This window comes from Euprymna scolopes, chromosome 46 (assembly GCF_053919585.1).
Source record: "Euprymna scolopes isolate OS-2025 chromosome 46, ASM5391958v1, whole genome shotgun sequence".
In the NCBI taxonomy this organism is placed as follows: Eukaryota; Metazoa; Mollusca; class Cephalopoda; order Sepiida; family Sepiolidae; genus Euprymna; species Euprymna scolopes.
The window spans coordinates 147,264,063-147,282,876 of record NC_136527.1 but is presented as its reverse complement, the minus strand read 5'-3'; the positions used below and the strand labels follow the sequence as shown (position 1 = coordinate 147,282,876).

At 39.0% G+C, this 18,814-nt stretch overlaps 1 long non-coding RNA gene across 1 annotated transcript in view; it reads left to right on the top strand.

Annotated features, from left to right (window-relative positions):
• The first annotated feature begins 433 nt into the window (after nt 1-433).
• Nucleotides 434-18,814, top strand: part of LOC145271160 (uncharacterized) — a 40,804-nt gene continuing 22,423 nt past the window's right edge. Inside the window, exons 1-2 of the long non-coding RNA XR_013865716.1 lie at nt 434-507; nt 18,188-18,271. This is a non-coding gene — a long non-coding RNA (uncharacterized LOC145271160). The remainder of the gene's footprint in view (nt 508-18,187; nt 18,272-18,814) is intronic.

Below are 18,814 nucleotides of genomic sequence, written 5' to 3'. Positions count from 1 at the left end.
AGTGAATATTTCTGTATCAAACGACTCTTTTTCTTCTCTCTTTTTCCCCCTCTCACACTTTGACGTCTCTCTTTCACTTTCCCCCTCTCACACTTTCTCTGTTGTTTTTTTTTCTAATATAAGTGGGCGTAACTGTTTTTATTCAATGAATATTTCTGTATTAAACGACTCTTTTTCTTCTCTCTTTTTTCCCCCTCTCACACTTTGACGTCTCTCTTTCACTTTCCCCCTCTCACACCTTCTCTGTTGTTGTTGTTTTGTTTTTTTTCTAATATAAGTGGGCGTAACTGTTTTTATTCTCAGAAATTGAACAGAAAATATTGGTTTCGGTTTGTATTCACGTATCATACAATCAAATCGCAATCATATTCTGACGTCACATGTTTTAGTCCTATAAAACAAAAAAACACAGGCTCGTCTCGCATTCTTCGTTAATTGGTAGAAAGTTTCATAGTTTCCTGCTTGAAATTCCACATCAACGAAAATCGTAACCTGCTTTATAAAAATGTGAGTATAATATTATTTCAAAATATTATACATTAATTTTTTTAATGATTGTCATTTAAGCACCATATATTTTTTTAGCTAATTATATTTTTTTGTAATCGAATTGTTCAATTTTCAGTTTTTTGTTGTTGTTGTTTCTATGTTAATTAAACGTAAAATGATTCCCTCTTGTTTGGCGTTGATATTTCCACATGAAGTCCTAACACTTTGCTATTTTTTCTTTAATTGTTCATATTTATTTCCCTCCCCACGAGGAAAGAGTTAGACGCTAGTTCGGGTTTTAATCTGGAGAAAATCTAGCTTCCTCGAAATGGGGTCCTCTGGATAGGAACAAAAATTTGTCTCGGTCATGAAGGATTTCTCATCACCCGATCGAGAACTGTAACAACATAACAGATACTACACCGTGATCTCGGCCTGAAAGTCAAGAAACGTTTTTTTTTTAATTGTTGACAACATATGTTTCAATTATTACTAAAGTCACTTATTATTAAAGCAGTTGAAAACATGGTTCAATTTTTGGAGAGCTTTTCAGTTCCATATGTAAATTTCACTTTTAAGGATCTCAACTCGTTTCTCGCCCCTCGCGCCCCTAAAAAAAAAAAACTTTTCTAAATGGGACTTTTTTGTAACGTGAATATTTTACAGCAGTCTTTCATTTTAAATGTTAAAATTATTAACGCGCTCCAAAATTTTGATATTATTAGTTCTAACAAAGTTTTTATGAAAATCCTTTGAAGTCCCGATAATCACTTAAAGAGTTGAAAAAGTAATGGCCGAAATCCACCAAATAAATAGCATTGTAGCATTTTTCGACAAAACGTATAAAATCAGTTTGTGGTGCAATAAATTGCTTTTTCCTGCCCTTATTATTACAAAATTTTAAAAAAACATGTGCATTGTACAGGTCCACAAAAAAACATGTGCATTGTACAGGTCCACAAAAAGAAATGTGCATTGTACAGGTCCAATAAAAACATGTGCATTGTACAGGTCCAATAAAAACATGTGCATCGTACAGGTCCGCAAAAAACATGTCCATTGTACAGGTCCACAAAAAGACGTGCATTGTACAGGTCAAAAAAAAACATGTGCATTGTACAGGTCCAATAAAAACATGTGCATCGTACAGGTCCACAACAAACATGTGCATTGTACAGGTCCACAAAAAACATGTGCATTGTACAGGTCCACAAAAATCATGTGCATTGTATAGGTCACCAAAAAAACATGTGCATTGTACAGGTCAACAAAAAAACATGTGCATTGTACAGGTCAACAAAAAAACATGTGCATTGCACAGGTCAACAAAAAAATGTGCATTGTACAGGTCCACAAAAAACATGTGCATTGTACAGGTCCACAAAAAACATGTGCATTGTACAGGTCTACAAAAACATGTGCATTGTACGGATCCACAAAAAAACATGTGCATTGTACGGATCCACAAAAAAACATGTGCATTGTACAGGTCCACAAAAAGACATGTGCATTGTACAGATCCACAAAAAACATGTGCATTGTACAGGTCCACAAAAAGACATGTGCATTGTACAGGTCCACAAAACACATGTGCATTGTACAGATCCACAAAAAACATGTGCATTGTACAGGTCCACAAAAAACATGTGCATTGTACAGGTCCACAAAAAGACATGTGCATTGTACAGATCCACAAAAACATGTGCATTGTACAGGTCCACAAAAAACATGTGCATTGTACAGATCCACAAAAAAATGTGCATTGTACAGGTCCACAAAAAGACATGTGCATAGTACAGGTCCACAAAAAACATGTGCATTGTACAGGTCCACAAAAAGACATGTGCATTGTACAGGTCCACAAAAAAACATGTGCATTGTACAAGTCCACAAAAAACATGTTCATTGTACAGGTCCACAAACAAACATGTGCATTGTACCGGTCCACAAAAAAAAACATGTGCATTGTACAGGTCCACAAAAAACATGTGCATTGAACAGGTCCACAAAAAACATGTGCATTGTACAGGTCCACAAAAAACATGTGCATTGTACAGGTCCAAAAAAAAAATGTGCGTGGTACAGGTCCACAAAAACATGTGCATTGTACAGGTCCGCAAAAAACATGTCCATTGTACAGGTCCACAAAAGACATGTGCATTGTACAGGTCCACAAAAAGACATGTGCATTGTACAGGTCCACAAAAAACATGTGCATCGTACAGGTCCACAAAAAGACATGTGCATTGTACAGGTCCACAAAAAACATGTGCATTGTACAGATCCACAAAAAACATGTGCATTGTACAGATCCACAAAAAAATGTGCATTGTACAGGTCCACAAAAAGACATGTGCATTGTACAGATCCACAAAAAACATGTGCATTGTACAGGTCCACAAAAAACATGTGCATTGTACAGATCCACAAAAAAAATGTGCATTGTACAGGTCCACAAAAAGACATGTGCATAGTACAGGTCCACAAAAAACATGTGCATTGTACAGGTCCACAAAAAGACATGTGCATTGTACAGGTCCACAAAAAACATGTGCATTGTACAAGTCCACAAAAAACATGTTCATTGTACAGGTCCACAAACAAACATGTGCATTGTACCGGTCCACAAAAAAAACATGTGCATTGTACAGGTCCACAAAAAACATGTGCATTGAACAGGTCCACAAAAAACATGTGCATTGTACAGGTCCACAAAAAACATGTGCATTGTACAGGTCCACAAAAAAAATGTGCGTTGTACAGGTCCACAAAAACATGTGCATTGTACAGGTCCGCAAAAACCATGTCCATTGTACAGGTCCACAAAAGACATGTGCATTGTACAGGTCCACAAAAAGACATGTGCATTGTACAGGTCCACAAAAAACATGTGCATCGTACAGGTCAACAACAAACATATGCATTGTACAGGTCCACAAAAAACATGTGCATTGTACAGGTCCACAAAAAACATGTGCATTGTATAGGTCCACAAAAAAATGTGCATTGTACAGGTCAACAAAAAAACATGTTCATTGTACAGGTCAACAAAAAACATGTGCATTGTACAGGTCAACAAAAAAAATGTGCATTGTACAGGTCCGCAAAAAACATGTCCATTGTACAGGTCCTTAAAAAGACATGTGCATTGTACAGGTCCACAAAAAACATCTGCATTGTACAGGTCCACAAAAAACATGTGCATTGTAGAGGTCCACAATTACATGTGCATTGTAAAGGTCCACAAAAAACATGTGCATTGTACAGGTCCACAAAAAACATGTGCATTGTACAGGTGCACAAAAACATGTGCATTGTACAGGTCGACAAAAAGACATGTGCATTGTACAGGTCCACAAAAAGACATGTGCATTGTACAGGTCCACAAAAAGACATGTGCATCGTACAGGTCCACAAAAAGACATGTGCATCGTACAGGTCCACAAAAAACATGTGCATTGTACAGGTCCACAAAAAGACATGTGCATCGTACAGGTGCACAAAAAACATCTGCATCGTATAGGTCCACAAAAAACATGTGCATCGTATAGGTCCACAAAAAACATGTGCATTGTACAGATCCACAAAAAACATGTGCATTGTACAGGTCCACAAAAAACATGTGCATTGTACAGGTCCACAAAAAACATGTGCATCGTATAGTTCCACAAAAAACATGTGCATTGTACAAGTCCACAAAAAAACATGTGCATTGTACAAGTCCACAGAAAGACATGTGCATTGTACAGGTCCACAAAAAGACATGTGCATTGTGCAGGTCCACAGAAAACATGTGCATTGTACAGGTCCACAAAAAACATGTGCATCGTATAGGTCCACAAAAAACATGTGCATCGTATAGGTCCACAAAAAACATGTGCATTGTACAGGTCCACAAAAAAACATGTGCATCGTATAGTTCCACAAAAAACATGTGCATTGTACAGGTCCACAAAAAAACATGTGCATCGTATAGTTCCACAAAAAACATGTGCATTGTACAGATCCACAAAAAAACATGGGCATTGTACAGGTCCACAAAAAAACATGTGCATCGTATAGGTCCACAAAAAACATGTGCATTGTACAGGTCCACAAAAAACATGTTCATCGTATAGGTCCACAAAAAAACATGTGCATTGTACAGGTCCACAAAAAGACTTGTGCATTGTACTGGTCCACAAAAAACATGTGCATTGTACAGGTCCACAAAAAAACATGTGCATTGTACAGGTCCACAAAAAACATGTGCATTGTACAGGTCCACAAAAACATGTGCATTGTACAGGTCCACAAAAAACATGTGCATTGTACAGGTCCACAAAAAACATGTTCATCGTATAGGTCCACAAAAAGACATGTGCATTGTACAGGTCCACAAAAAACATGTGCATTGTACAGGTCCACAAAAAACATGTGCATTGTTTAGGTCCACAAAAAACATGTGCATTGTACAGGTCCACAAAAAACATGTTCATCGTATAGGTCCACAAAAAACATGTGCATTGTACAGGTCCACAAAAAACATTTGCATTGTACAGGTCCACAAAAAAACATGTGCATTGTACAGGTCCACAAAAAACATGTGCATTGTATAGGTCCACAAAAAACATGTGCATTGTACAGGTCCACAAAAAACATGTGCATTGTACAGGTCCACAAAAAAACATGTGCATTGTACAGGTCCACAAAAAACATGTGCATTGTACAGGTCCACAAAAAAACATGTGCATTGTACAGGTCCACAAAAACATGTGCATTGTACAGGTCCACAAAAAACATGTGCATTGTACAGGTCCACAAAAAACATGTGCATTGTACAGGTCCACAAAAAACATGTGCATTGTACAGGTCCACAAAAAACATGTTCATCGTATAGGTCCACAAAAAGACATGTGCATTGTACAGGTCCACAAAAAACATGTGCATTGTACAGGTCCACAAAAAACATGTGCATTGTACAGGTCCACAAAAAAATGTTCATCGTATAGGTCCACAAAAAGACATGTGCATTGTACAGGTCCACAAAAAACATGTGCATTGTACAGGTCCACAAAAAGACATGTGCATTGTACAGGTCCACAAAAAACATGTGCATTGTACAGGTCCACAAAAAACATGTCCATTGTACAGGTCCACAAAAAACATGTGCATTGTACAGGTCCACAAAAAACATGTGCATCGTATAGGTCCACAAAAAAAACATGTGCATTGTACAGGTCCACAAAAACATGTGCATCGTATAGTTCCACAAAAAAACATTTGCATTGTACAGGTCCACAAAAAGACATGTGCATTGTACAGGTCCACAAAAACATGTGCATTGTACAAGTCCACAAAAAGACATGTGCATTGTACAGGTCCACAAAAAAAAACCCACAACAAACCCAAAACCTGTATCTTTTCATTTCGATAATAATTCGCTGAAAAAATGAGGGGAAAAAATAAGAAAGCTGTTTCGTTTGGTTTCATATTCCCGGTCCGATGTTTAACAAACTATTCTGTTGGATCAAATCATACCTATGGCAAAAAACATTATCAAATGTTTTTGTGAACTACCCGTGAAAACTTACTTATTAAATGAAGTTAAAACTATGTTTTTATTTTATGAAAAGTATTTCTTGTAATTTAAAATGTCCGCCATGCTGTGCACTGCATTTCACCAAGAAACCGCTACTGCACGCTCGTGCCTAGCGTAAACAAAGGCGGTGAATGGCGTAAAATAATCCCAGCGTCCAGGCGTTAATACTATGCAAACGGTAAAGTACCGATGGCTTAGAAAATCAAATTCGTTGTCAGGGACCCTGGTACAGGGTTGCCTGACTATAATAAATGTTCGAAGCCAAATTTCTCAGGAAAAAAGGCCCCAAAAAGCCAAAATCAAAAGAGAATTCACATTAGATAAAAAAAAAGCCCCCCCCCTAAAAAAAAGGCAAAAAAAGGCAAAAAAAAGGCCAAATTGAAAATTAAAGAAAAGTTGATTTTTAACAGTTTTTGTCTGTATTAGTTTTGTCGTGTTTTCTTGGCAAAAACGTGAAATTGAAACTGAAAAATATGCTTTGCCTCCCGCCTTCCAAACATATTTTTCGGTTTTGATTTAATAGGGAACGGTTTTATTTTTAATATTTAGGCAAATAATTTCATTACAATAGATTCTGCAGTTTATATATTTTCAGCATCATACAAGAAAACGTTACGAAATATTTAGTATTATTTTTAATATTAAATAATTTAAGGAAAAGTTGGTAAATTTGTAGATGAGAACTCTAAGGTGCTTCCGTCCCCCAAAAAGTCACAGATAGATCTACCTTTTTAGACAATTACATTTGAATATCTTGAAAAACTTGGGTAAAACACTTATTTTAGAATTTAGAGTGAGAGATCAGTCTCGCATATAAATTTAACATACGGTGATTACCCATTTCTAACAGGATAGCATTTTAAGAGCATATAATCAGAATTTCTTCTGCGAAAGAAGATAAATTGTGCTCTTTACAAGATTATTAACTTAAATTATTTAAATACTAGCAGGACCTGTTAATTGGTGTTGCCCAGTGGAATCATCCCTCCCCTTAAAAAAATTAAAGTATGGTTCTTGCTGCTGTTGTTGTTGTTGTTGGCCAAACCCAATCTCCTCAAGTTAAGAACGGCTTTCGGAATAGACACACCCAACCTCCTCATGTTAAGAACGGCTTTCGGAATAGACTCCCCTAACCTCCCAATGTTAAGAACGGCTTTCGGAATAGACTCCCCTAACCTCCCAATGTTAAGAACGGCTTTCGGAATAGACACTCCAACTTCCCCATGTTAAGAACGGCAATCAGTTGTTGTCAGAATAACCACCCGCAAATACTATAAACCAACAAAATATTGAGGGTGGCAGTGACGATCGGAGAAAATTAAATTTGTTTCTCGCGAGTGCATACAAATCTGGCGGCCACTGATTTAAAATGCATAATATAGGTCTTTATATCTCGAAAACTACTTGTAAACTACTTAAGATTTTCTTAATCAGCATAGTCAAAAACCTATCAAAGTCGACATTTTAAAGAAGGTAACATTTACCAAAAATATATTTTTTAAAAACTTGAAACTTTGCTTTGCGTACTGAAAACGCGTAAAACTTAAAAGGAATTTAAAAAAAAATATTTGTTGTGGTATTAGTGGTTAAATAATTGACAAGAAAGACACAGTAACAATTAAATAAATATCTTTAATATAAAGCTGAATATGTGTGTGTGTATGTGTGTGCGCCCGATCATGAATAGGCTCCTATATGGTTGACTATTTTAAAAATCTGATTACATATACTGATTGATGTATCGAGACACAGGAATGGGTATGTTTGATCTGGCAGAACGGTGGTTCATTAAAATTGTGGCGTCTGCGTTCGCGCCCGGTCCACAAAGTATGGAAATAAAAAATTTAAAAATTTAAAAAAAGTTTACAAGTGTTTTTGATATAGATGTACATAAGAATACTTTGATAAGTATGTTTTAACTTAAATAGAAATAGTATAATAAAATTGTGGGGTCCGCGTTCGCGCCTGGCCTCCATGAAATGGAAATAGACACAAACTTTAATAAAGACTTTTCATATCTATCTGCGTAAGTATACATTGATTCAGTTTGAACAAATATGGTATAATAAAATTATGGGGTGTTCGTTCGCACCTGACCTCCATAGAATGGAAATATGTCACAAAGTTTAACAAGGTCTTTTAATATAGATCCACAGAATATTGTGATAAGTGTTTCAGTGTGAACAGGTATGGTATAATAAATTATGGGGTTTATCTATTTTATTTTTACTTTCATCATATTTTGCTTTGGTTTTTATGCCCCCAAATTCGAAGCTATCTCTTTACAACCCTTCCTTTTCATAACCTATCATACTTTCATAAATCAGAGTCCATTTTCTGTAAGCGATTTTTGAAACCCAGTCAACGACGGGTACATTTGCTAGTATATTAATAAAATACATAAATAAATAAATAATAAAAATGAAATAAATATGTATTAGTAAGATACATAAATAAATAATAACAATTCAATAAATATGTATTAATAAAATACATAAAAATGGTAATCAAACAATATCTTTGCTCATAAGAGGACTAATTGTGAACGACCATCCGTTTCACGTGTTTGTGTCCCACTCTCTCCTAAACCGCTTTTCGTTACCCGAAAGTGACGTCATCGACGGAATGGCCGTCATGGAATACTTCATTGTTTCTGGTAATAGGGGCCCGAACCCAACACTCCCCTCCCAAGCTTTTTGTTCATAAAAGCTGTTAAAACTTCTTACGTTTAGGATCGATCATTAGTGAATCGATGATCTTTCTTTTCTGAACCGACCACCTTAATTCAGAAGATATTTGGGGAGGTTCGAGATCAAATGTATCGAAAATAGTGTTGATCGGTTCTTTCTCAAAACGGTGGTGTATCGCTGGTGTCATCTGCGCGAGATCTTCTTTATTGCTTTTTTGGTGACGTCGGGCATGACGTCACTTCGGGTAACGAGAAGTGGTTTAGGAGAGAGTCGGAGACAGACACGCTCCAATACCATATCTGCTTGTGTCACTTGCTGCTATTATGTTCAACTTTGGATCATAGTTTGTGAGGAAAATATGTTGAAATAACTTTGCTTCTTTTATGACTATCACACTCCTCTCTGATCTCATGATCACATAGAGTGCATTGCAGTGTTGTTCTTTTATCCCGCTCGCTTCATCATCACTTGTTCTGGTTCTGGGTCCGGTTCTAGTTTTGCATCGTCAGACGTCTCTGAGCAGGGTGTTTGCCATTCGCCAATCACTAGATCAGTAATCGCTTTCCTCTGAAGTTGTGTGATGTATCTCGGCAGCCAGGCGATGATCGCACACATCGCGTGGGGTTCCATCAACTAGGACCGACTGCTGGCTAATCATCCCATATATTTCTCTCAGATTTAACTTGGTGGTGCACCGGTTTCCTGGAGGGGGGTCTCGCCAAGACTGGATCCCTTATCCCATATCTGTTGTGTTTCCTCGTCGACTGACTGTGTAGTATCAATTCCTAGCATTGGCACGGGCTGTTTTAGGTGACTTCCCATCCTTTGGTGTAAAGTTATACCAATATGTGGCCTCCGTAATGGTGCATTGCTTCCTGACAGCAATTCTCTTAATACTGCGATGGCTGCTTTTAGTAATGCCATTTCCTGATGGCACATGAGCACGTCGCAATCGTAGTCATGCGCCCCATTCGTCTAACAACTGCCGGACTTGTTGGCTGCAAAAGGCGGCATCGTTGTCCGTCAAGACCTCTTCCGACGCACCTCGCTCAGAAAAGATGGATGATATCTGGCGAACAACATTTGCAGAGTTTTGCCTGGTCATTTGTCGCCAAACGACAAAAACGCATAGGTCCGAGATTAATAAGAGTTAAAAAAATCTCACCACTGTAATGGGTAATATCCATCGCACATGTCCACCCATAACCATATGTCCTTTACTGCCAATCGCCCTTCCAATCAACATTGCTCAGACCGGCATGCCTCACAGTGCTTGAAGATCTACCTTACATCTGCCCTTGTCACAGCTGGGTCCACGCGTTTCGCAAAATACCGGGTTCTTATGATACCTAGATGTCCGCTTTGTGCAGGAATATCCTTTATTTGCCACTAGGCTGGGTGCTCGGCGTTGCCCGGGTGTTTGGAGGTGTGTGTTGAGCAGAAAAAAAGTTGTAGTCGTCAGGCAGGCTTGAACCCGTGACGCGAAGGCGGAAAAAAAAGTGGAGTTGTGTGTAAGGATGTTCGTTGAGTAAAAGAAAAAAAAAAGGAAAATTGCGAGCGCAAAAAAGGAGAAGTAACGCGCGGACAAAATAACACCTTTTATACGACTTCGAAGGTTGAATATCTTGTAAAAAATCAGCGAAAAAAATGCCCATTTGTGGGTGAGAGAATGAAAGTTTTTGGTCAATTTTTCGTTATTTGTCATCCGAAGGATCAAGCTTCAAAATGATACTTATCTCATGGAAATCGGTCGCCTCTGACGAATGCTTTTGCGCGTCATACATACATGATGATTGCAACGTCTTGTCAGACGAGTGCCACTCCCTCAGACATTTAAAATTCATGAGCCCAAATGCCTGAGGGAGTATCTATACAAAGATGATGTTACAGAGTCTTAGCTTTGTACGACAGCTAAGTCTCTCTCTCGGTTCAAAATATTGAGATCCAGCAACAAGCAAGAGCAAGATAGCCAGCAACAAATTAAACTGCAGAGCAACTTAATGCGGGTAATGTTCTCCCGCTTTATGGTTTTTTAAATCAGAGATTTGCTTCTCATAGAAAGGTTGCCTTCACCATGGCTTACGGGAGCCCTCTCCTCCCCAATACACATAAAAAACATACATACATACATACATACATACATACATACATACATACATTCATGCATATATTTAAACAGACAGGTGAGATTTATATTATAGATGGCCTAATCGCGCCAATTCCAACTACACAGGATCGAAAAATGTGATCCACGCCCATTATCATGGCTTCATACCATTTGTGAGGCACACAAGTTATTTAGTCAGCATGATGACAGTGTGATGCTATCTGCATTACACTCACTAGCCCGTACTCAGAGACCAGACTCTTCAGTGTATCGAGTCTTCGCCAGGTCAACATTTTCATCCTGAAAGTGTGTAAGACACCCAGTGGTAGACACAGAGAGAATCTGTGTACATGTGCAATTTTTTCGACTGCTATTGCAGTGCCAGATTTATACCTTTTAAAACTGCCAGATTGGTGTGCTGAGCACCATTTCTGGGTCCAACATGCGTCCTCAAACACATTTCCTCTTTGCTCTAATGAAACTCCCGACGCCAGTGAACTAGCGTCGGCCCACATATTTACGTGGTCCCTCTCATTCACTCTCTCTCTAGAGGTTCCGTTATCATTAGATTAGGGAGGGCATCATCAGGTACATTGCCCCAAACTGTGCTCATCAAATTCGCTCTACGTTTAATAACACCCACAGCTGCATGGGCAAGCCACAGGCTGATAGGTGACCAACAAGTTTCCCACACAAGAAAAAAACGGTCCGCCGTGTAATAACGTCAGGGTTGCCTGGAATCCCACTGCCATACATGTACATCGTACAGATGTGTCGAACTTGGAATAAGAAGAACATCACAGATATCCAACCTCAATACGCATGCTTCTTTTTTCAGACATTCAGTATCGTTGGACTCTAGCCCGAACTAAGCTAATTTTTTTCTGACACGTGATGCAGACTGTACATCCTCATTGACGACCACATCGTCAATAAAGGCTGATGCTGTGTCCAGGGACAGCATTACATTCACAATAGTCTTCATGATCAGCGGTGCACCATTCATACCGAAACCACACTGTCTGGAACGGCCACAACGTTTCATCCACTCGCACCTGCAAATAGGCCTTCTGTAAATCTAATAATGACGCATTGGAGCTACTATCAGGAGCAGCAACTGCTGGGGCACTATGTTGGGATTTGGGCAGCAAGATGTCGATTCATGTTGCACTTGAACTTCTGCATGTCAGTACACTTAGGGAATCAGTCACCTGGAATGGAATTCCAGAGTCTAGTGATTCTGGGGAAGAAACTACTGGAGTAGAAAGATCTTTTACATCTAGGGATCTCTACACTGTGGGGGTGGGGTTTAGCTGCCTGTCGGGTTTGTCCAGGGTGTCTATGTCGTGGGGGCACAAATGTCTGCAGTTCGTCAGAGCATTCACCATTAAAATACTTGCAGAAAAGGCAGAGGGGTGCAACGTTTCGTCGATGGGACAGAGGCTGAAGCTTAGATGCCAGTTCAGGGCTTATCAGATTGGCGACTCTCTGATGAACCTTGTCTAGGAGCGAGAGACTAGCAGCAGATGCACCAGCCCAAATGTGACAACAATACCCCGTACATGGGCGAATGGTAGCCTTGTAGAGGTATAGGATACTTTCAGGTGTCAGCAGTTTTCTAGCACGGCAGAGAGAGCCTACCTTTTTCGCAGCGGCTCTGGAAATGTTTTCAATATAATTGTTCTAACTCATGTTTCCTGTGAACGTTAGGCCAAGCAGTTTGAAAGATGTACTCTCAGACAGGAAGTCACTGGCCATTGCTATTGGTGGCAGAGAAGGTTTCTTGTAATTATTGAAGGAAACCAGTTTAGTCTTGGCAGCATTGAATGTGACCATCCATTTATGTCCCCATTCCACTACAGATTGGAGGTCATCCTCTAGTGTTTTTTGCCATTTCTTTAGTTATGTGTTCATTTGTTTTCCTGTCATTCCTGTTATAGAGTGTGGTGTCATCAGCATATATACCCATCTCAGAGGCAGTTTTGTCGGAGAGGTCATTAATAAATATTAGGAACAATAGAGGTCCAAGGATATACCCCTGAGGCACTCCAACATTTATATCACACTGTTTAGATGTACGACCGTCGAGGACAACCTGGCTTTTTTCCTCTTATCTAAGAGGGATTTAATTATGTTAAGTATTCTACCAGTGATACCGTATGATTTAATTTTCCTGAGGAGGCCCTCATGCCATACCCTGCCCAAAGCCTTAGATATATCTAGAGCTATCGCTCTGCCCTCCCCCGCTTTGTCCAGTGAATGGTATATACGTTCAGAGATTACAGTGAGGATGTCTGCTGTGGAACGGGCTTGTCTAAATCCATATTGTTTGTTAGTCAGAAGTTTAGCTTTTGTAAAGTGCCGGACTAGAGCATGGTTAATTATGGTCTAAAATATTTTGGCGAAAAGTGGGAGGATGCTAATGGGCCGATAATTTGATAGGTCAGTTCTTTCGTCAGAATTCTTGAATACTGGTACCACAGAAGCAGTTTTCCAACAGCCCGCAAAGCATGATTCATTACGGCATTTGTTGTAGAGTTTGGAGAGAACTAGAGCTACTTCGGCTGAGCACTTTTTTAATAGCACAGCTGGGATGAGATCAGGTCCACATGCTTTTGAAGTGCTTTTGAATTTTTATGATAGCGAACAGGAGTGATTTTTAGATCGTTTAGCGTGGCGTCTGTCCGAAAAGGAAAGTCAGGCAGGGGGTGGTTGGAAGAGTCCTGTGTGGACTTAGAGGCAAATCGGCTGGCAAGCATATTAGCCTTGTCGGTTGCTGAGCAAACAACCTCGTGATTGTTGGTTAGTGGGGGAATTGTTGATTGCCCATTATTTACTACACTGTTGTAGATTTTCCAGAAGTCACGATTTCCTAATTTTTGTGCTTCGATGCGTTTTTTAGTGGTTCAGTAAATTCTCTCTTAGCTGTCGCTATTTCTTTCTTAACATTACTTCTAGCTTCTATATACTTCTGTTTGTTTGAACTGGACTTATGTCGGTTAAATCTGCGGTATGCATGCTGCCTTTGAGCAATGGCAGTTGCGCAAATCGAAGTAAACCATTGGGGAGAGTGGGGCTTGCTATAAAATTTCCGCATGGGAACATGTGCTTCAATTGCTGTTTTGAACCATTCAGTGGTCTCATTTGTGCATTGTTCAGCAGGAAGAGAAAAATATTTCCCCATGGGGTATTTCTGATAAGATCTCTGATGGCTACCCATTCAGCCCTTTTATAATATCTCGTTGTTTTGAGCACTGGCTCGTCAGTTTTGGGTCTAGAATTTAGGGCGATTTCTACCATTATCACTGCATGATCAGCGTTCCCGAGTGGGCTGTCAGCATTTGTTATACAATCATCGGGAACTGATGTCAGAAATAGATCTAGAAGTGATGCGTGTTGTTCTTGCTGGTCAGGGAAACGGATTGGAAACGTAACCATCTGTGTGAATAGAGACTCCAAGTCAGTTTTTATGGTGAACATTAAAGTCACCAAATACATATACTTGTGCACTAGTGTCGAGGCAGAGTGCTGTTTCTATGCTGTCAGAGACTTTGTTTATTATGGTGCAATCCTGGGTCGAGGGAGAGCGGTAGAGAAAATAAAAGTAGCTAATGTTATGTTCTATGTTTAGTCTAAAGCACATAAAGGCTTGATCGTCCGTTTCTAGGTTTGTTTCTCTAGTCAGGAGGAGGGTATTACGAATGTAGACTCCAAGTCCGTGCATATGTCTGTCAGAGTCCTTATGGCAGAGTGGGAGATAGCCAGGCATGTTAAAGTAGTTAGAGGGGATGAAGGAGTGTAGGTTAGTCTTGCATAGTGCTAAGATATCCTGGGTATTTGTTAGGAGAAATGCTTCAACATCAGCTAAATTAGTTCTAAGCCCACGGATGTTAGTGAATGCAAGCCTCAAGGGAGGAGGCAAATTGGATTTGTTTGTCCCTAGGCCTGGTTTAAGCATATTTTTTTTATTGTACTGTGATCATGTTTTTAAAGAGTTTCAGTTAGGTGAGGGGGAGCTGAACAAATGTTATGCAGGGTATCAGACATGCAACACAAGTAGACCATTAGCTGACATTTCTTCAACTAGGACTGTGACCTCAGGAAAGCCCATCGGGGATGAGTGCGGGGTTCTTTTCCATGTGCGACATGGCACTACAAAAATCCCGATATTATACAACTGTTGATGGAGCAGCCACTCTAAGTGCTACCAAAGAGTTAGGCCCCCTGTACTACCAGTCAGAAACAGCAGCCAAGAACTGTCAATCCGGTACCCTCACCCATCAGAAGAAGATCACACCAATCTAATTGCACAGGCATGTCCAGCACCGGTCTCACTTTCGACTTATTATATTGGACCACCACCATTAAGGGTATTAGAACATTCGGAGGTCCAAACTTGTCGTCATGGTAGGGGATCAGCCGTCCATCTCGTATCCACGCCTCAAGCTTTTGCTTGTATTCATTACGGGGTACTCTGCGACGCCATTCGTAAGTTCGATTGGCGCCCTTCCCTCAGTTTACTTCCATGGTTTTAGTCCACCTTGAAATCAGGCTGATAAATGTGGACTTGTTCATATCCTAGCAGTAAGTCGAACCCCAGCAAATCACCTTCCATCACCAACATATTGAATTCCGCGTTCACACCGGAGTCAGTATGGATCTCTACGGTTCCGGCTCCACAGCATGCTTGCGCCTCGCTACCTATTGTGGTGACTTTGATGTTCTTTTTATTCCAGGTTCGACACAGTCTGGCACTCCCTATGAGAAGCCTGATTCAAGGAGAGCTGAGTAGGACACTTGGTTTACATATACACTCATTGTTGGTTGCGCCTCAATTACATTTTGTCTGGGGGGCAGAGCATCGCTGACATCCTGCTCCCTAACGATTTTCCCCCACAGTTTTTGGCTAAGTGTCTAATACCGCCCCCCCCTGTCAGTGCAACTTTCCGCGAAATAACCATTGGTCATAGAGCTCAGACTAGGGTTCTCCCCTGTCCTATTCTGTGCTGTCTGTGCTGTCATCACAACTTGTTCCCCTAGGTCCTCCCCATCTCTGATGATGGCTCGAGCGTGTTCCACCAGGTGTTCCATGGGCGTTGCTGAAATGCTGGTGGAGGCTCTCAGCAGTTGCTTTACACGGGTTGGAAGGCCACAAACGCATACGCATATTTTCATTCTGATACTCCACCACCAAACAGGATTGCAGGGGTTTTTCAGCTCTTGTTAAAAGAAAGTCTGATTCAAGGAGAGCTGAGTAGGGTTAGGGTTAGGGTTAGGGCATTTTGTTTACACTCGTTGTTGGTTACGCCTCACTTACATCTTGTCTGGGGAGCAGAGCATCGCTGATATCCTGTCCCCTAACGATTTTCCCGCACAGTTTTTGGCTAAGTGTCTAATACCGCCCCCTGTCCGTGCAACTTTTCGCGGAATGACTTCGCCGGCCTCAGCGGAAACATTTGCCATTGGTCACAGAGCTCAGACTATACTATTCTGGGTTGTCTGAGCTGTCTGTGCTCTCAGTGGTGCCATCGCAACTTGTTCTCCTAGGTCCTCCCTATCTTTGATGATGGCTCGAGCGTGTTCCACCAGGTGTTCCATGGGCGTTGTTGAAATGCTGGTGGAGGCTCTCAGCAGTTGCTTTACACGGGTTGGAAGGCCGGCCACAAACGCATACGCATATGTTCGTTCCGACATTCCAACACCAAACAGGATTGCAGGGGTTTTTCAGCTCTTGTCAAAAAGCATCCACAGTTTCTCCTGGTTTGAGTTCCATCGAAGCAAATTTCTCATAAGCCGTACACGGATCCATGGCAAATGTCTTGTACAGTGCATCGGCAGCACTAAGTTGTTGATATACAGTCAAGGCACCTCCACCCAATCTCAAGGGAATCACCGTGTGTATTGTTTTTACTTCACAGAGGTTGCACGTCAACTAGACCCTTTCAACCCAGTCATCAACAGACGTGGACTCGTCAAATTTGTGTATCAGTTTCAAATAAAACTTCGATTCAGTTATTGTCTTTTATTTTTGTTTGTGTAAACAGGGAGGGGGGGGTGTTTCTAAAATTTACTGCAACACAAATGGCATTCTTGCCTGCTAGCCAAAAATCAATTTTCAACGTTTCAATAAAAATGGTCACTTCCAAGGACAATCAGGAAAAGCAAAGAAAAGTATTCCCAACTCGTGACAAAACAAGAAATGGAATAATTCAATTTTCCCAGTTCATAGGGATAAAATATTTTACAACGAAGTTTAGAATTTAAAAACAAAATCAGCAATTTAAATGGTTCAGAGATACTTAAAAATTACTGAAATAAGTTACTGCTTTTAATAATTATAGTTTCGTTTTTTTTTCTTAATAAAAAGCAACTTTTTTCTTTTCCACCTGAATGGCTCATTTGTATACGTGAACATTCAAATGTTGAATTTAGGTAAAATCTTTCTTGTCTTTAATAGCGTAACAAATCAAGTTATAACAACGTCGTGGGTTATCCTGACGCTCCGCACTTCTTTATTTACATTGGAAGTGACGTCACACAAATCTTATAATACAATTGTAAAAATAATTTGTTTTATTTTTCTTTCATTTTGAGCTCCTTTTTTTCTCCCGTTTGTTTTTGTTTTCTACAATTAATAAACCAGTTTACAAGTAAAAAATAATTTGTTTTAGCGATTTTAATTTTTTTCTCTCCCATGTTATATTGGTATTTGAGCGGAGAATCTAACATTTCTTTTCATTTTGAGAATTTGTTTTAGTTTTTAATTACTAACACAGCGGAGAATTTAACTTGTTTTTTCTCTCCCATTTCTTATTTTGAGCGGAGAATTTATTTTATTTTCATTTTGAGCTCTTTTTCCGATCCGGTGTTACCTTTTATAGGTACTCCTGCATTTTACGACCCGAGCTATTTTTAACGCTATTATTTAGAAACCTATTATTTAACATGCGGAAGGGAGGGTGTATTGTAACTATTCTGTACTTTCACCTAACAATTTTATTAAAAAAAGGTACATATGAAGAATTACTCCACCCTCAAATTCCTTTAAAATTACCACTCTTCACGGTGTTGTAGCCATCCGTATTATAAGATTTGTGTGACGTCACTTCCAATCTAAACAAAGAAGTGCGGAGCGTCAGGATAACCACGTCGTGTGTTTTTTTTACAAAGACAAAAATTACTTTTTTTTCAAGGAATAAAAAACACAGTTTATAATGACGTCGTTTTTTTTTTCTTTTTTCGGACGTGGGTACTTTCGAATTCATCTAAACGTTTTCGTATTTAACGACTTTTATTTTTATTTTTTCTTTCTTTCTGCAGTAACAGAGTTTTTCGTCACCAAAGTGGTTTTTAGGGTTTCCCGTGTAATTCGAATTCCTCGCAGCAGTTTTTGTGAACACTAAGGTATTTTAAAATTCGGTATTCTCTCATGAGTTTTCAAAATCTAGTCTCCAGTTTGTTTTGGTCTTATTGGTTGAAACAATTAAAATAACTATCTATTAAATAAAATACATAAATAAATCAATAAACAGCAACAATTAAAATAACTATCTATTAAACAAAATACATAAATACATCAATAAACAGAAACAATTAAAATAACTATCTATTAAATAAAATACATAAATAAATAAAAAAACAGCAACAATTAAAATAACTATCTATTTAATAAAAACATAAATAAATCAATAAACAGCAACAATTAAAATAACTATCTATTAAACAAAATACATAAATGCATCAATAAACAGCAACAATTAAAATAACTATCTATTAAACCAAATACATAAATACATCAATAAACAGCAACAATTAAAATAACTATCTATTCAACAAAATACATAAATAAATCAATAAACAGCAACAATTAAAATAACTATCTATTAAATAAAATACATAAATACATCAATAAACAGCAACAATTAAAATAACTATCTATTAAACAAA